This window comes from Ruditapes philippinarum, unplaced genomic scaffold (genome assembly GCF_026571515.1).
Source record: "Ruditapes philippinarum isolate M1 unplaced genomic scaffold, ASM2657151v2 ctg1759_1_1_1_1, whole genome shotgun sequence".
In the NCBI taxonomy this organism is placed as follows: Eukaryota; Metazoa; Mollusca; class Bivalvia; order Venerida; family Veneridae; genus Ruditapes; species Ruditapes philippinarum.
Genome location: NW_026856458.1, coordinates 637,609 through 658,431, shown reverse-complemented (window position 1 = coordinate 658,431; position 20,823 = coordinate 637,609). Strand labels below are relative to the sequence as shown.

At 29.2% G+C, this 20,823-nt stretch overlaps 1 protein-coding gene across 4 annotated transcripts in view; it reads right to left on the bottom strand.

Annotated features, from left to right (window-relative positions):
- The window catches only part of LOC132746622 (uncharacterized), a 65,379-nt gene that overhangs the window by 12,347 nt on the left and 32,209 nt on the right, over nt 1-20,823 (bottom strand). Inside the window, exon 1 of one of the 4 annotated variants that reach the window (XM_060735835.1) lies at nt 12,756-12,904. The exons of 2 other annotated variants lie outside the window; for them this stretch is intronic. The gene's annotated coding sequence lies outside the window, so the exon portion shown is untranslated. Of the gene's footprint in view, nt 1-10,858; nt 10,880-12,755; nt 12,905-20,823 lie in introns of those variants that run through there. One more of the 4 variants, XM_060735840.1, reaches the window with a different exon arrangement.

Sequence of the window (20,823 nt, the reverse complement as noted above, 5' to 3'; positions counted from 1 at the left end):
TCTTTATGATATATAAAATTACTCAACCGTGTAATGATGGCTATGATGGGGTATAGAAATTATTATCTCGTCTATCATCTATGTTCTATTTTTACCAACGATCGTTAGATGATAAATATTTTTAACAATTGAATCATTGTTCACCTATACATTTGTTAATATTTGTACAGCTTGTCGAGGATAGTAATTGAAGTTTGTTTAAAACAATATCTTGCGTTATGTTATACTTATGATATTTCAAACATTTTTTCACATAATATTATCGTCAACGCAATGTGTTGTCATTTGAGAAGTTATGTATGAGAATTAGATCGAAGTAGTAAGTTTTAAACTTACATATAGTTATTTCTTAATATTTGCCCACAAAGCAAATTACACTTACATGAATGAAATAAGATGATTTTCAATATTAAATCAGTTTTTTTGCTTTTTAACTAAGCGTTACGGTATTTAAGATTACAGGTACATCATGCATGCCTTGAAGCATAAGAACATCTCATAGAGACTCATTTAGTAAAACAGCAAAATATACAAACGATATCAGAACTCAAAAAATGAAACTTATTTTACACTTAAAGGGAAAAACGTCCTTTTTAAATTTTAAAAATCAATTTCAGTTTTTAATCGAAATTATGGTAAATCCACAAACAAATAAAAAAATTTTTTTATTAATTCCTTAACAAAAATATTGCTTATTTTTTGTTAGGGGATTTTAAAATTTTTGGGCCACTTGGGCACTTTTTTTTTAAAATTTAAAATAGATATTAAACATTTTCAACAAAGCAAGGAGGAAACATTTATGTCGCTTTTTTGTTTGTAGGGGGTTTCCAAAGAATTCGTCACTGAAAACGTGAGAGAAAAAAAACAAATGAATTATATCATTGAAAAGGAAATCTTCTCAAATAAGAAAACAAAAATAAAAACCGGTAAAAAGGGGTGTCGGTAAAAAATGGTCATTAAGTTACCTAAAATAAAGTTATACCGGGCGCAAAACAAAAAAATTGGGGTTTGTTTAAAATTTCGGGCTTGTTTTATTGTTTTTTGTTGTAAAGTGGCATTTTTTTTTTTTATAATTTTTTTATTTTTAGAGGGGGAAAATTTGCAAGTATTTTTAGTTTTTGTTTTTATGAACGTAATGTAAAATTCCAAAAAGTGACCAACTATATTGGCCCCCTCCCCCCGGGCCCTTTTCGGGGGGAGTCTGTCTGACCGTTTATAAACTTAACGATCTCCTTCTAAAAGGCGTTGGGGCCATTTAAAATACCTTATACATTAAATGTCCCCCTTCCTTTTGAGTTCTTTTTAGGTATTTGTTTTGGGGGTTTTACCAATATTGCACAAACTTTAATGATCGTCCGTATTTCCAGACGTTTAGCGACTGACATTTTCAAGTAATTACAGTATTGACGACCACGAACAAATGTTTGTTTACGACCGTTACAATAGGGCAAAGGACGTCATATTTTCTAGTGACGTAAGGAATACGTACACACACTTTTCCCTGAATTTTAACGTTTATATGTAGTGTTAAAAGAATACTGTGATGCATCAAAGTAATGAACTAACCCAAATCTTTGTCGTGCGCCGGTTTTACGTTACCAAGGTAACTGTATGACGATTTCTTTTCACGACATGCAGGTTACACGTTTTTTTCTTTTGTTGTCTTATTCGAGACAGATCTCCCCTTCAAATGATATATATTTCATGTTTTTCTATCATTAACTCTCACGACAATAACTGCAGTGCACGAATTTTTTGGACAACCCTCGTAACCCAAAAAAACCACGGACTTTACAGTATTTGTCCCTTAACTTTTTATATTAATTTTCTTATAACTGCATTATAGCATATTGGATAGGGAAGCTTGAAGTCCCATTACGCTAGTAAGCTTTACCTTTACAATGTTATTAAACATGTTTAATATAAGTTTCCTATTCCAAAACGGTATTTCTAAGTAGATGTGACGTATAACGTTGCTATATTAATTTCACTCTTTCTAATGTTTTATCAAATTGAATGTATTTATTTCCTTTTGCCCCAAGTTTTATTACCCTTTAAAGTTTGAAGTTATTTAATTTTACTGCTATCTCTATATGTAACAATTAGACTTTTTGTGTATCTCGCAGTCCATTTTATTTGACCAAAGTTTATTACTTACTTCAATATATTCCATCAAATGTAAAAGCTGTCATAATGTCCATCACCTCTTTTACACTTGACCAGAGTTTATTTCTAATTTCAATATATTCAATCAACTGTAATGTCCATCGCCTTTATAACCGTTAATATTCTGACCTCAGGTTTATAACTCTATTAATTTCGTCTTAATATCTAAGTTTTATTGCTCTGTGAATACCTATTTTACTAATTGTTTGACTCGCAGACCAAGGTTTACGACTGTCTTTTATGTATTAGCACTGTTGTAATAGTTTAAATGCCCGTCAACGTTGTAATGCAAGTTAATATTCTATGGATATCTGTTGAACTATTTACTAATTGTCTGAGGCAGTCAACTGACAAAACAACTGACCTGTAAGCTGTCTTACTATTTGTTTTGTTTGTGTAATAAATGATAAAAAAAAATTCTGATATAACTATTATAGATACACTTCAAGAGTTCAACTTATTGGGGAACAATGTTTGAACATGAAATTTCAAAATAACTTTTGAGGTAACTTTTGAGGTAATGTGAGGACAAATTTTTATCTTGTTTAGCAATTATTCGATCAATAATCATTCTTAAATTTATACTGTCCATACTGTCAGTCACCTGATAAAACAATTGTAAAAAAAAAAATGTGTCATTTGTTTCAATCTCTTGTAAACTTTTTTAAAAATAATGAAATATCTCTAATTTTGGCCCCGTTATTTGGGAAAAAGACAGATGCGCATAAAATATGTTTATGATGAAAGATGTGCTATATATGAGTTTTGAAGGATTAGTTTTCACTGTATAATAGAAATGCATAAAGTACGTTACAATTGTCAGACATTATAAAGTTTTCTTCTTAATGCAGTTTAGTTTCTCATGACATTCATACACATTCCAAGATACATTGTTTTCGTTTCATTTGTAATTCTATTAAAATGTTTTAATTAAAATCACTACGGTTGACATTTAACATTTAATAGAATACACATTAAAGTTAGTTTTATTTGCATTAGAACGGGTTATTGTTTACAACACCAAATACAAATTCTGATTGAAAGTTAAAAAACATTGATGAATTAATTTCAATGCAAATGATTCTTCATCAGGCATTATATTTTCATGCGAATCTTTTTTATGTCCTACCAAACCATTCGATGACCACAGACTACCATTCTGGTATATAACGCAACTCATTTTTATTTTAAATTTATCATTTATTTTTTTCTTTTACTACATATATGGTATATGTATATATGTAACAAGAAACGTCAATGATGTAATTGTGTTATCTGGAAGGAAGCCAATATCTATTTCATGGTATAGATTTTTAACAAATATGATGTTAACAAAATACGATTTTTTTCGCAGGTTTGGTCATTACATTATGTACATTAAATCAATGAAAATCTTTATTCTTTAATTGTTTGGTGTTTTAATTACATTTGTTTCTGTAATTGTAAATTTGCTAAAGATGTTAGAATTTCTACAATATCGAATAGTCAATTCTTAATAAAGGAAGATTTCTCACACTATCATAAGTTTCTAATGCGCCGTAACGCTTAAGGGTTTATTTTGTGTTATCTCGTTTCGGAAATGATTATATCAGAACAGAACAGAACAGAATTTTATTTACAGACTTATACATAGGTACATCGTCTTGTTTAACAAAAGATTTAATTTAACATAGTCACATGACATACGAAAACATACAAATTGTAAACATTCTTAAATAAATAAACATTATTTAAGAGGACAAACTTTATGCAAGATGATAATTACAAATCAGTGTTGTTAAGAGTTAATGATTGCGTTTCTCAACGATAAAGATTCATGGATATATTTAGATAACTTAATTAAAATACTTTTATTTTGCGTTGAAAGAAGATCTATAAATTTAAACACAGTGGGTCTAACATAATAACATTTTTTTAAGATAATGCATTCGAAGACTATTAAAACAAGGGCATGCACATATAAAATGGTATTCATCTTCTATGTCAAATGTATTGCAACATAAACAATATTGTTGATCACTATGTGTATTATTCCTATTGTATCTCCCAGTCTGTATTCTTAAAGGATGTACAGATAATCTAAATCTACAAAAATAATATCTATATTTACGAGGCAGAATATCAAGATAACTTTCATAACCATAATTAAGCTTAAAATTCTTGTAATTAAACAAAACTGGGCTAAGTTCTAACGTAGCTGTCCATTCTTGTATAAAAGTGTCTATAACTCTGCGTAAAATGATAGGGAACACTTTTGCATCAACGCAATGTTCATTAAAAATTTCAGCAAAACCATAATGACAGAGTAGTTCTTTAACATTTGAAACCCAATTGCGTTGTCCTTTATTACAATCCAATAAACCATCTTCATACATAGTTTTTAAAACAATATTATCAGTGTTTTTCAACTTACACCAAAACTTGACAATTCTAACGTAACGAGTCTCATACAGCGGATAACGCCCCAACTCACCATAAACTGCAGCAGAACATGTATTTGCGCTGACATTAAGCAAACGTTTATAAAATTTTAAGTGGATTATTTCCAATTCTTTAGATTTCATGTATCCCCAAAGTTCAGACCTAAAATAGACCCAATGAAAGCATCAAATAATTGACATAATATTTTAGGTTTGAGATCAAACTTTTTACAATTATAAAACAAAACATTAAGAGCTTTTAAAGCTTTCCCTACCAAGTGTTCTTGGTTAAGCGAAAAATTACCTGTATAATTAAAAACAGTACCTAAATAATTAAAATCATTTACAACTTCTAAACTTTGGCCATCATAAGTCCAGTTCTCATTTTGTAATAACCCCCCTCGTTTTCAAAAAACATTACTTCTGTTCTGCTTGCATTTACTTTTAATCCCCATGTTGAGCAATATGAATGTAAAAGATCCAAATGGTTTTGCAGTTCCAATGGTGACTTGTCTAAGGTGGCAATATCGTCAGCAAATAACAATAAAATCAATATTTAACATCATCAAATGACAGTCCTGATTCTTGACCAGTTTGCAAATATAGCTCTAAATCCTCTACAAAGAGAGAGAATAAAATTGGTGAAATTACCTCACCTTGATGTAATCCAATAGCATAATAAAAATAATCAGAATAATTCGAACAAGATTTGACACTAGATTTAACTTTTTGATACATGTTTCTTATAATACGCAGCAATTTACCTTTTATTCCTAATTTATACATATTCAGCCATAATGCATTTCTATATATACTGTCAAAACATTTCATCAATATCGACAAAAACAACATATAAACGTTTATTTTCATTCACAAATTTTTGAATTAATGACATAAGAACAAAATTGCATCGGTAGTAGAACGCCCTTTACGGAAACCAAATTGTGATCTGATATGATATTGTTACTTTCACAAAAGGATTCTATTCTAACATTAAGTACAGTGGTAAAACATTTTGACAAACAACTAACTAATGTTATGCCTCTATAGTTATTGACGTCATCAGTACGTCCCTTCTTATGGAGAGGGATAATAATTCCCTCTGTCCATTGTTCTGGATAAAAACCAGAGTTTAACACAACATCAAATATATCACATATATGGGCACCTAAAATATCGATGCTTTCTATGAAGTATCCATTCATTAAACAATCGCTACCTAATGATTTTCCACGTTTTAACATTTTTACGGCATTTTGAACTTCATTTAAAGTAATTAGTTTATCTAACTCATCATACTCAGTATTTATCTCATCAAAAGAATAATCTTCACAAAAAATTTCAGCCTCAATATTGTTACAATTTGATATATCATTACTTAAATTAGCAAACTATTCTTTAATTACATCTATTGGAATATTGCTAGTGTCTGAAGACGACTTATTCTTAAAATATTTCCAAAACTGCTTCGGTTTACTTTTTTTTTAATTTTCTATATCGGACATCTTTTTACAATAATATATTCTTTTCTTTTCACGAATAATACTTTAATATTCCGTTTGATATTTACACAGATTTATTCTATTGATATCATTATTATTTGTATTAAAAACCCTTAAAGCATCTAAATACAAAGTTCTAGCATTGATACATTCTCTATCAAACCAGTCAGAGTCATCTATACACGAGCTATCACTAAAATAGACGTCATTGTTAAAAGGACAACATTTACCAAATAATGGATCTGCTACATTGCGTAACACAGATGTAAAACTATTTAAAACACTATTTACACAGTCACGGTATTATCAATAATTCTGTAAAACTCAAGCAATGTTGCAATAAGACCACTGCGAAATTCATTTCTATATCGTTATATAATTATCTTATTCACTATCACCACGATATGAGCCGCGTCAAAACAAAACCAACAAAAAGGGTTTGCGACCATCATGGATCCAGACCAGCCTGCGCATCCGCGCAGTTTGATCAGGATCCATGCTGTTCGCTATTAGTTTCTCTACTTGTTATAGGGATTGTAAGCGAACAGCATGTATACTGATCAGATTGCGCGGATGCGCAGGCTGGTCTGGATCCATGCTGGTTGCAAACGTATTATGTTGGTTTTGTCGTGACGCGGCTCATATGTGTTTTAACGTCTAACAAGATCAATAAAATGCCATAAAGCATTTTTAAATAAACGGTTCCAGTAACAATTGCTTTCTATATATTTTTGGTATTATACATTATCTTTAAAAGTTTACGTTATTTATCAAATGAAAGAGAAAGATTATTTGGTGTCAGTCTTTTTCTAAAGTAAGGTTAAACTCCAATGACTTCTTTCTGGAATTAAAATCATGAAATTAAAATAAAATCAGTACGTATTCCAATTTAAGATAAAATTTAATATAAAAAAGACACTGCTGGTTAAAATTTTACAAATATCGTTAATAACATTCACCGGGAAAGTATTGAAATTTTCTACAAGCAAAGTCCATTCCTTCACATTTTATTCGCCCACAGGTACTTAATAAAATGTTTCTGTGCAAAACAATGATATGATATGTCTCATATATCCCTAGCAATCAATTGTATGTCTTTGTGGTCATAAACGATCCTTAGGTCCATTTAAAATGACAACAATTTTCAACGTTTTCAAGAAAAAGAAATCAGATCTATTTAACAGCAACAATTCTGCGCATTAAACTTGGGGCAATTTAAGTTCAAGATTTTTATCTTATTACAATTGTCTTACTTCTAGAAATACAAAGAGAAAGTGTTACATATTTATAAAATACCTTGTTTCTTTCTAGTAAATGTTTCCTTTCAAACAATCGTTTACCATAGTTTACCATATGTGAAGAAAAACACATTTAATTCGTAGAAATGTTTGTTTTATTTCTCTAAATCTAGCGGAATAATAAGTTTAGCATCCGTCTTTTTGATTGCCAAACATACCAAAGGCTTTCCCTGATAGCTTTGCTCACATTTCTCTATAACAAATGGCACATGTGCCGTATTATTTGAGTAGAATAGCGTACACTTATCAAGTCTAATGGTAATTATATTATTCTGTTTAACGATGGCCTGAACCTTTTATCTCACAACAGACTTTCATAAGTCTACTTCAGTTTAGCTCTTCGGTGATTTTAGATATAATAATATTACACTAGGAGACTAGGAATTTTTTTTCTTCTTTTATCGCTTTAACTTTACTTTAGTAGAAGTATAAATAATTTATATTTTTCCCAGGGTATCATGTAATGGGTTTTAGCACCTTAGTTTTTTCGAAGAAGAGTAGTATGCATATTTCACAAGTTCTCGTAGATTTAAGAATAGTCTTAGTTGTTAACTACGAATAGATGTGGAACATACACATATGTTTACTCTATCTAACCCTAAGATAATTTGAAAATTCAAAACATACTTCATTACAAATACCTTTTTAAGCAACGTCTATATAAGCACTTTGCTATGTTTATTGCTCATTCATTCATATGTAAATACGTGTCAAACAAACTATAGAAATTCACACTCTTGAGGAAAGTAAGTTATCTTATTACATACAGGAAATAATTCAAGAGTTGTATCATCCTCATAATAATGTAATGACATACGAAGCTTTTTTGTTTTGTATTGTTTAATATCCTGTTTTAACTTATGAACACTCATGGGCAATTGTTCTGAAAAATTTAATTTCTTTCATAATTTTAACATAATTTTTGTTACTTAATATGCAATCTATTGGCAAATACTAACGCAAATTAAATAAACATTAAAAACTGTAGTGTTAGACATACGCATATAAATACTTGAAATACCATGATTTAATTATCAACTGACTTTATATATAGCCCCGCCTTACGACAAACAAGAGTTACTGTTTTAAAGCAAATCTGGTTGCAACTATTAATTAATACGCTGATTATTATAATTCTAGGACTGCATTACTTTGCAAGAAACAGAACTGTTTCAATAGGACCTTTTGTTTTGGGATTTTTCCTCCTGTTTTATATTCAATGATAACTACTTATCGAAGACGCTGTATGAATATTCGCAAGATATATCGCTTAAAACGTAAAATACACGACCATATACATGCATTATACAATGTTTACAAGTATGCATAAAACATAGAAAAAAAAACATAGAATTGCAAATGACACCTTTCTTTGAATACATAGAATTGCAAATGACACCTTAGTAAAAATTAAATGAAAAACTTAAGATAATTGCGGGTTAATATCTTTCTTGTGTAGACTTTCTAACATCTTTTTGCTGTTATCTGGTATGATTCATGGACACTATGCGTAAATGATCATTATGTGTTCTGCAAGACTCTAATAAAGAACGTATAATTTGACAATTACAGGTATCGAGTAGATGTAAATACAAATGTAAAATGTGTATGAGAAAAAATGATAAAAATAATAATACAAATTGATCACTTTCAATTAAAAAGTAGATTAGTCTCTTATTTCAAATACTAGAACATTGTAACTGTAAAATCGTTTTGCGATCAAAATCTAGGACAAAAATCGTAACTAAACACGTGACGTACATGAATGATAGAAAGATTCATCCTTCAATGACATTTTAAGGTTTGTCATGATTATATATGATAAAATGTATCTTTTTTATTTGTTGTGGTAATTAGACGTATGTGATATATCTTGATCAGCGTAACTATCGAATTCCTTATAAGCTTACACGCATTAAGTTATGAATCTCAATTAGTGTAGACAAATTGTTACAAATTGATGACAGAACTATTTAATTGGACAAAATAAGTCAAAAGATATTTTACTGCTTTGAAATGGTCATGGGAGATAATTATCAAACAGATGTGATTTAAAAATAGAGAATTAAAGTCTAGAAAAATGAATCTCTCAGTTGTATCATCTCTTAGCAAATAGAAGTTTTAATTCAATAATTTGTTAAACAAAAATTACTAACAAATGTATTGCAAATCATTTCAAGGTGAAAAATTAACAGAAAAAAAATAAGTATTTACACAGAGTAATAGTAATAATTATGAATAGTAAATAATAATGGTTTATTTATCAGAATTCTGGGAAGAATTTTCGTTTTCCAAAAAAAGGAGAAAAAAGAAAACAAGAAGAAAGAAATAAAAACGAAATATCGCAAAGAAAATAAATTCTAAACATAATTGTCATTATCTGAGTTATTACATGTTGTTTTATATAAAGTATAGGTTAAAAGATATGTGACAACAAAATTGCCTCAGCAAAATCTGGCTTAATTTATCAGGTTTAAAAGGTCGCGGACAACAACTGTTGTAACAACCTTCATTTAATCAAATAATCTTTAAACACTACAAAGTTCATTTTCGCAACTTTTTTGCTACTTAAACACTTAAGCATTGAAAATTTCAACATTCATGAAAAAAACTTGAGAAGTATCGAACTGTGCTAACCATAGGTAAGAATATTGCTGTGAATTTGATGTAGATAATATATTTTATCAAACGAGAATGAGTTATCAAATTCTATTATACGGCTCGATAAGTGGTAATGAATAATGTTGATCAACTGTTTAGACTAAAGTTATCTTACATAATAAATTGTGCAGTTATAAAACGTTAATTATTTTTTAATAAGATAATTACTTCTCTTAAAGATCTATAACTATACAATGGAACAGAATATTTAATAGTAAGAATTTTGTGATTAATTTAAACAACTGTCAAGTTGGCAAAAATAATTTATAAACTGCTTCATGCCATAAATATTTTAAAACTGCTTGAAATAAATTGAAGTAAGTGGTACATACTAAAACTTGAAAAGTTAAACCATCCAATTTCAAACTTGAAACACATTTATTGAAATGTATCAGCATGTAAGGTCAATATTGCTACATTTACAAATAAAGGAAGCCTGTACTTTACTGTCGGTTAATATTTGCTTAATGTTTATTACGGAAATTGATAATTGGAAAAGTAATTGTTGACCACCTTGAGCACAAAGTTTACTATTAAATATAAATATTAAACATTCAACATAACAAGACCACATGGAACATTTATGTCGCTTCTTATATGAGACCATAATTTCATGATCTTTATAATGTTTGGCACTAGATCACCGATTGCGTTATTTTGTTGTAATTTTAACTTTATAAATTCCAGCTGATTCGTTTTTGTTTTTTTCTATACTTACCAATTAGACTAATTGTTTATCACGCTGTACATTTCTTGTTACAAAACCTTATTTCTAAATTAAATAAATTCCTTCATATGTAATAGCTATTACCTCTGTTATGGCAGCTGAAATTTCTTTGAACGTCACTGACCTATAGACGGCCTTTACATTTATTCTCTTAAACATGGGTACGAGCTCTAATTTGTAAATTTTATGAACCGGACCAACGCCAGGAAATCTACCTGTTATATCTATACAGTAGGTGTGCGTCAGATAAATGACAATAAGCATATGTTGTGATGCAAAAGATAAATACTAAAACCACTTTACGATAAATATCTTTTTTTTTAGATATGGGTATAAAATGAATACCACAAGGTTCGGCTGCTATGGTAATTTTTGAAGTGAATTTGATATGATAAATTCTTATCTCCTGTTACATTTATATAGGCGTGAATTAATTAAATTTTGTTAATAGCATCATAACACACTGGTGTTAAATCTTTTATGAAATACTTGTTAATTTATTCAAAGGTATGAATTTATCGTAAGGGCATAGAAAAATACGTACAAGATATTTGATAGATTATTAAGTAATAGTGTTACGAAATACTTCAATTTAAAATGCTATAGTGTCACCATTTATAAAAAATGTAATAGATTAAAATAACGCTTTCTTATCACTTTATATGAACCAGACATATTTCTAAGACACAGTTGTTACAAAACCTGAAATTTGAAAAATTCACGCCCATATATAAGATAAACCGCGTTAATTACTTGAAAATGAATATGTAAGATAAATATATTATATAAAATATATTATGTAAACCTTATGTCGTCTAAATGCAAGTTATCATGCATGTATTTACTTTAATCTAACATTGCTCAAGCAAACCATTTTATGCTTTACAAAGCATTAATTCTTTAGCGAACATCAATCTGGTGTACATTGAAACAATTGTTCTGTGTGATTTGCAAATATCATATAATATGCAACAAGAAACGCTAGAGCATATTTGAGATGGAACTATGGAAACAATCTCCAGATTTTTATCATTTAAATGTCTCATTGTTATATTAAAGAAAACAACGATAGCAAAATAAAAGTTGCCTTCTTTTTGCACAATAATCTAAAGTCTGTAATATTTTCTTCACAAAAAAATGACAGTTCTTTTAACTTTTGATCACTAGAACAATGTGTACGCATCATCTCAGTTTCGGCACTTCATATGCAACTTATTCATTTTTGATATTGATGTAGGAGACTTGTGCATACTAGTTTATGTAAATTTGTTTTCTGCATTCTATGTTTGTCACATAACTTTAAAAATCGTCCAGCAGTTTTTTTCCCGAAATTATGTAATAAGTTCCCAAGATTATGTAATTTTTCAAAAATAAACCTTTTCTAGTTAAAATAAGTGACAGAAATTGCATTAAAATAAAACTTATATGTAATGACATTTCTGAATAACCGTGAGAAAAAAAGTTTTAACTTTTCCTCTTGTTTTGCTTTATATGATTTATATGTTTAAATTCCATTTTTTCTGTTATTTTTCAGTGTCTTAAAAGTTATACAATAAAATAGATGTCATTTATAGTTAAAACACTCAAGGGAATTGCATATGTTTACGTGCTCTGTGCAAAGTCGTAGGAATATTGGTATATTTCAATTATGGCGTCTGTACTGAAGTACCCTTTTAATAACATGGGCATGTTAGTGGTGTAAGTAAATTTACCATTCATCCATGTCCATAATCCAACAGTACGATGCATATTTTATTTCTCAGTTCTCTAATATATTGCAATGATAGACCTCTTGTTACGACATGGTAATTACCCCGCGCCTTAACCCCTACCACACGGTTTATATAAACCCTTCATTTGACTTTCAATATCCTTTTAAAGGTCTAATAATTTTGTTTATTGATTGCTTTAATAAAAAATATCGGAACAATAGCATTATGAATAAATAATTTTGAAATATTTTTAAATATAAATTACTTACGTTATTTTTAATCAAGTTGTCCGTATTTCCAAAAAAGTATAAATCAATAGATTTCATAGTAGCATAATCAAATATTTTGACAATGTTTTTGATGATTTTCGTAAAATATCCGATACCTTGGAGATATCCAAGTACACATACTGTTATAAGGTCTTTGCTAACAATTTCTTTATGATATATAAGATTACTCAACCGTGTAATGATGGTTGTGATGGGTATTGAAATTATTATCTAGTCTATCATCTATGTTGTATTTTTAACATCGATCGTTAGATGATAAATATTTTTAACAATTAAGTGTTTGTTCAACTATACATTTGTTAATATTTGTACAGTTTGTCAAGGGTAGTAATTGAATTATGTTTAAAACAATATCTTATGTTATGCTTATGATATTTATAAAACTTTGCATTTGTTTAACATGATATTATAGTCAAGCAATATGTTGTCATTTGAGAAGTTATGTATGAAAATAAAAATTTAGTAGTAAGTTTTAAACTTACATATATGAATGAATGAAATAAGTTGATTTTCAAAATTAAATCAAATTATTCTTTCTAACTTAGCGTTACGGTATTTAAGATTACAGGTACATCCTTCAAGCCTTGAAACATAAGAACATCTCATAGAAACTCATTTAGTCAAAAAGAGAAATAGACAAACGATATCAGAACTGAAAATAAATGCAACTTACTTTAAACTTCAAAGGAGAAAGTACTTATACGGTATAACGATTAGACTTTTTGTGTATCTCGCAGTCCATTTTATTTGACCACAATGTATTACTAACTTCAATATATCCCATCAAATGTAAAAACTGTCATAATGTCCATCACCTCTATTACACTTGACCAAAGTTTATTACTAATTTCAATATATTCCATCAACAGAAATGCCCATCACCTTTATAACCGTTAATATTCTGACCTCAGGTTCATTACTTTATTAATTTCTTCTTAGCTAAGTTTGATTGCTCTGTAAATACCGATTTCACTAATTGTGTGGCTCGCATAACAAGGTTTATGACTTTCGATAATGTATTAGCACTGTTGTAATAGTCTAAATGTCCGTCAACGTTGTTATGCCGTTTAATGTTCTTTGTATATCTCTTGAACTATTTAATTATTGTCTTTCCAGTTATTGTCTGAGATAATCAACTGACAAAAGAACGGACCAGTAAGCTGTCTAACTATTTGTTTGTTTTTCAACCATATTTGATATACATGTAACTATAAATAAACTTCCACAGTTCATTTTATGGGGAAACATATTTTAACATGACCACAAGATCCGGTTTAAAAATAACTTTTGAGGTAAAGGTGATGACAAATTTTCATTTTGTTATCAATTATTTGACCAATAATCAATCTTATATTTATAAAGGATTTCAATTCTGTCAGTAACCTGATAAAACAATGTACTGTGTCATTTGTAAAACCCATGTAGAGCTTTTCAAATAATATGAATAGCTTTATTAGGTCGTTACTTGTAAGAAAGATGCGCATAAAATATGTTTTGATGAGCTAGCTATATATGAGTATTAAAGGATTAGTTTTCACTGTATAAAGAAATACAAAAGTACGTTACATTGTCAGACAATATAAGGTTTCTTAATGCAATAATTTCTTACGAATTCATACTCATTTCAAGATACATTTGTTTCGTTACATTTCTATTACTATTAAAATGTTGTAAGTAGACTAAATTGATATATTAACAATAATACAAAACACATAAAGTCAGTTTTTATTTACATTCGAACGCGAATGTTTTTATGTCCTACCAAACATCGATGACCACAGACTACCATTCTAGTGTACAACGCGACTCATTTTTATTTTCTAAATTTTATATTTTTAAATACATATAAGGTATATGTAACAAGAATCGTCAATGATGTAATTGTATTGTCTGAAAGGAAACCAATATCTAGTTCATGGTATATTTAATTTGCCTTAGTTTTATAATAAAAAATATTCTGTTAACAAAATACGACTAACTTCTCGCTGGTTTGGTAATTACATTATGCGTATTACATCAATGAAAATTTTAATTCTTAAAATGCTTGGCGTTTTAATAACATGTGTCCCTTTAATGTTTGTCCTTACATTGTAAATTTGCTAGATATATTAGAATATCTACAATTGTTAACAAACGGTGTTGTCTCAAACTTTTGTTATTTCTTATGTACCGTAACGCTTAAAGGTCTATTTTGTGTTATCTCGCCTCGGATTGTACAGTTTAGTTATTATATGATTATGCTATTAACTACCATAACGATATATGTTTAAACTTCTAACAAGAAAATGTCATGAAGCATTTTAAATACACGGTTACAGCGACAATTGTTTTAAAAAGATGTTTGGTATAAGACATTACCTTAAAAAGTTTACGTTATTTATTTAATGAAAGAGAAAGATTATTTGAAATAATTATTTCTAATGTATTCTATAATTTCCCATGCTAGAGGCATATGTAAAATACATTTTAATGTTTTAATCTTTTAGTGCCAATATCAATTTACATCATATGAAAAGTCAACCAGTTTACTAAATGACAAGAACAAAATATGTTACTGTTAAAATAATAAATGTAATGCCAAAAAGTAAGTGATTGACAATACATTTTACTTACGTTCTGTTTGATCCAACCATCCATATTTTAGTTACTATTTCAACAATGACGTTTTGTGCAATAGATGAATGCGATATTTGACAATCATTTATTTTGATGATTTGCTCATTGATTTGATGCATACGTGTGCATACTGTTATAAGTTCATTGTAAACATTTTCCTTAGTATATAAAGTTACAAAACCATAAAAAGATTGTTTAGATGGTGTATTGAAATATATCATTATCTTGCCTAGTATCTATTCAATCTTGAAAATAATTAATAGTCTTACAATTCAACCATTGCTTAACTAGCCACTTGATATTGTGTATAATTTGTCAAAGGTAGAAATTAAATTCTATATGTCTAAAACCATTAAATTTGAAAGGGTCGACTTGAGGGTCGTGAGTGTGCATTTAATCCAGCTTGGTCGGGCTTCATCAGGGAATTAATGTGATCGGGACGATCGAGTTGATCTAATCGGCGGTGAGAACATAGCATTACGTAAAAAAGACATCGACCCCCTCTAAATGAGGTTCGGGAATAATATCTTGTGATACTATTTTTAAGATAACTTAATCTTTTTTTATAACAAGTCATCTAATTTTGTCACATAAAACTATTACCAAGACAGTACGTTGCTATTTAATAAGTTAAGTTTAAGATAAAATAGTTGTTCTTTATCCCAAAACTACGTCCTTAACCTAAGACGTCGCAGGCATATCAATTACATCCATCAATTCAATTCGAACCATCCTTTATTTTCGATGAATGTAACATAATAAATCAAATACGCAGTTGTATTACTGTTTTATCTTTTCGATCAAGTAAGCCATAACATAATTAAAAAGAAAAACCCCCGCCATAACGCCCGTTAATATACGTCTTTATCCTTCAAAAGCTGTCATCGAATGTTTGCTTCCTTTTTGGGGAATTACGTACATGTATTACATCGTCTCGATCAGTTAAATGTATGTCCCAATGTTCATTCGAAACTTTTCGTAAATTGTATGCATCGTTTAATGAATGACAACCTGTACAAGTATCAAATTGTGGTGGGGTGAATAGGATTGTAATCATCTACAATTGGGATTCACACATCACTGTATTATTGTCAACATATTTGGTAAATTACCGCTTTTGAAATGCAATAAATTGGTGGGTGTTTTCAGGATAAAAAAGATAAACAATAAATAAGGAAACAAACTTCTATCTTTTGTAACATAATCACGTTATTCAAGTGGGCCATCACTTGAATATAACCTTCTATTCATCTTACACTCTTTTATCAAATATTGATAGTGAGCCACTTGAAAGGAAACTATTTCAGTTAGAAGAATCATAAACAAATTTAATAACAAGGAAACGAAATAAAATGTAAATTATGTAAGGCCAATGAAGCTCCAAAAGGAAATTACTTTTTAATTTGTAAGAATCTGTGTTTATAATTATCATTTAATTTATTATTATATATTATTTGTAAAAGACGGAAAACAACACGCCATAAATCTTTTATGAAATTTGAGTTATTTGAAAACATAAGCTAAATAGCTCTAGATGTCTCTTTTTCTCTAAAACTTTAATAACTGAATGTTGAAATTTAGAGATGCGTTCATAAATATAGCGATTTACATATTAAAATATATTTTTTTACATTTACTACGTAATTATTAAGTTTGAAACTCCGTTATAACATAATATATATTTTAAAGGCCACTTTTTCCTCAAAAATGCCTTTTTTTAAGTGTACTTTCATACTATTCAAAGATCACTCATTGGCTAAATCCTAGACCTTTTTTATCTGTTGCTTTTTTCAATAAGTACAGTTAAGGTGAATAGTATTTTGTAAGTCAAATAACTATTTTGTATACATTTTGCTACTTTTATAACAATTTTGTCACAGTTACTGCTACTTTTTTGAGATAACAAACATCTTATATTCACAAAAACCATTATTCAAGCATTATAAAATTCATGATAGCCCTTTCTAAAGATGTAACAATTCGTTTGTTTCTGATGTATAATTTGACTTTAATATTCTTTCCTTTTACTAGGAACACAATATCATAAGAAAATGAAATATATCACCCGTTTAAGTTTCGTATTACTAGGCATTCTTTAAGAAAAGATAAATGTCCATAAAAAACAAGTTTTAAATTACACAAAATTAATACACATTTTATATAAGTTGTAACGATAAGAGAAAACAGTTTTATTTTCAGATGCCTTAGACTTCATGAAAAATGCAATATAAACATGTTTCAAATAACTACATACATGTATGCTCTTTTCAATTAGGATAAGGAAGTGTATAGAAATATGTAAACATAAAGTATACTTAAGGCGTATAGAATAAGAAATGTCTCCTGAATGCAGTTTTCAAAAATTGCTCATGTATTTTTAAAAAGAATAATTCCAAAATGCCTTTATGATATAAAAATTGTAATATATTTCCTTAAGAGCGAATGATGCATGCACAAAATCATTGCTAATTAGTTAAAACCCTGCTAAAATAGCAGCATTCCATTTCGTTCCGGATTATTTGATTCTGTTTACGTATAGTAGTCAAGTGTGTAAAATATCAGAACATTCTATGTTACAACTCTTTCAATAATCGATCGAGAATAGGAAAACAAAGTATTCTTTTATTACCGTTTTTTTTTTCAATTTTGTAAAAAAAAATTCATAAGATGTTACTGTTTACCCTTTGATATAGTAGGTTATTTTAAATTAAAGCTTCTTACAAAGTATCGCAATAAAGTGGCGTCAAATTCATTTTGTATCATAAGGTGGCATCAAGTTTCATTCAAAGTCAAGATATTTTATATCAGGTGTATGACAGTATAGATCCGTTCATATTACTTTATGATAAACCTCGTATGTCAAGTGACATTAAAATCCATTTTTCCACACACAAATATATATTTGAATAAAAAAGTATTTAACGAATCTTTGACGGTGATAGATTGTTTTATGCCACAGATTATAAAAAATTGACACAGCTGACGGATGTCAAAATATTGATTTTGTTTACATGATTTTTCCACCAGCGAGAGTATCAGAGGTCTGTCTGTATAACATCAGCCGTTAAACAACACTTGGGCAACAGGGTATGATTTGTAATCAAGTACTGTGTTAATAATAAAAAATATAACATAGTATATTCGACAAAGTATACTTTATAATCAAAATTTCAATTCCTTTTACGTGTGATTTGAAAACAAACAAAAAGTAAATATGTGTTAAAATGGCATCGTAAAAAGACGTAATTGCTCAAACTGACTACAACTTTTAAAAGCCTTTCAAATCTACTAATAAACAGTGGATTTCTAATAAAAAAATACCCATTCGAATCGGCATTCATCACCTTCGTAGACTATTGCGTTCAAATAAAAACGCGAAAATCTCATTGATTCAACTTTATTTTATACAGTGTATGAACTATGTATCTATGCGAGACAGTTCTGACAGTATAATTTGATTTCACGACAAAATAACAGACTGAACATACAAGCATGTAACGATCCGGCCAGCATATTTGAATATGTTTAACAAAAAGCGACAAACTGCGACAACGGCGTCGCAATTACCAATTCAGTAACTCTAATTATGTTATGGGGTGGATACGCATTTAAAATTAAATTTTGAATTCAACTCAGCATCATTTGTGATAAATGGGGAAAATTGTCTTTATCCATGCCATTTATCAACTTATAAAGAAATACATCATCCCTATTTACGGTTAGGTTTATTTTTTGTGATGATAATCAATTTCATGATCCGTATGAAGTCCATTTTCTAACATGATGGATGATGATTTGATTGTTTGTTTTTTCTCGTTTAACGTCGATTTTAATACATTTTAGTCACATCTAGGCGGTCAATCCACAAAACCGGTTTTCCTGGATAACAAACCAGTAACTACCAATGTCTCCGCAATTGACCGACAACTTATCCCTCACGATTTCTGAATCAGCAATTAGAAACAAATGATTGTTAGAATCAATGTCCAGCATCAAAAGGTATGACAAAATTTTACCTCGAACCAGCGCCTCATGGATTAACAATATTTGAGCTGCACAATGACAAAACCAACATAATGGGTTTGCGACCAGCATAGATCCAGACCAGCCTGCGCCTCCGTGCAGTCTGATCAGGATCCATGTTGTTAGCTATCAGTTTCTCTACTTGTAATAGGATTTGTAAGCAAACAGCATGGATCCTGATCAGACTGCGCGGATGCGCAGACTGGTCTGGATCCACGCTGGTCGCAAATCCATTATGTTGGTTTTGTAATGACGCGGCTCGTTTTCGTTTACTGAATGTCTGAGTAAAATGAACATTGTACTTGTGTACATTATCGTATCTAGAATAAAGGCGAAGTTCAAACCATATTGCAAATATAAATAGCAACATTTGGTATTACGCCTAAGAAATAAATTACAATATCAAAATATTTTATATATTTATTGTGATATTTGTTACTTATGAAGTGTAATTTTACACGTCTTAACATTTAATTGCAGTTTCTTAAAAAATGCTATTTAGATGGTACATCTGATTTTTGTTCTTAAAAATGTGAAATGCATATACGGTTAACATAAAAGATATGTTTAAAATTTCAGACTGAGTAAAAAAAGACAAAACTATTGATTGATAGTTTTTATATCGCGTGATAATTCTATAAATATGCGAGATTGAAATTATACCGTATTGCAATTGCAAAAAAACAAAACACCAACAATTAAAAAAAACAACACTGGAGTCCCTTAAACAACTAAATATATAAACTTTTTTTTTTCGAAAAAATTTTAAATAAAATATTCTCACAGTTTCGCGTTGAAGATGCGCTAAATTGATAATGTACCTGAAAGTGTCATAAAATCTATCTTTAAATACAATCTATGTTACTTTTGCGTTTATTACTGAACGTATCCGTAGAGTTGACAAAAATAAAAATCTAATAACCCTGACGTGTCAGATTACACTCATAATTTTTATCTCTTTATTTTTTTTTAAATTTTAGATAACCTTTTACAATATCCCCTAAAACGCCTAATACGCAGAAAAATGACACAGACTTGATTTGATTGTGTCTGTTCATGAAACGTACTGGAACGTGCAATTTACAGTCACAGAAGCAGAATTTAAATTTCAACAACGAGGCTGTGCATTTGCCCCAACCAAAAATACTTCAATTGTCTAGATTAGTTTGCTTTATCAAAATAATAGCTTCAGCTCAACAGACATGGAAATGTGCCATGAAATTATTAACGGAATCGGTTTTAGGTATCTATGATAATACGTTTAGTAAAGTCAATATAAAATAAAAAAAGAGAAGGTTTTTGAGAAATGCAAATAACAGCATGTTGGGCTTAATTGGCGCCGAATAACAAACTTGGGCATTGAATGAAAGTATCTTCGTGTAAATGCGTTAAGAGAAACTTAACGCTT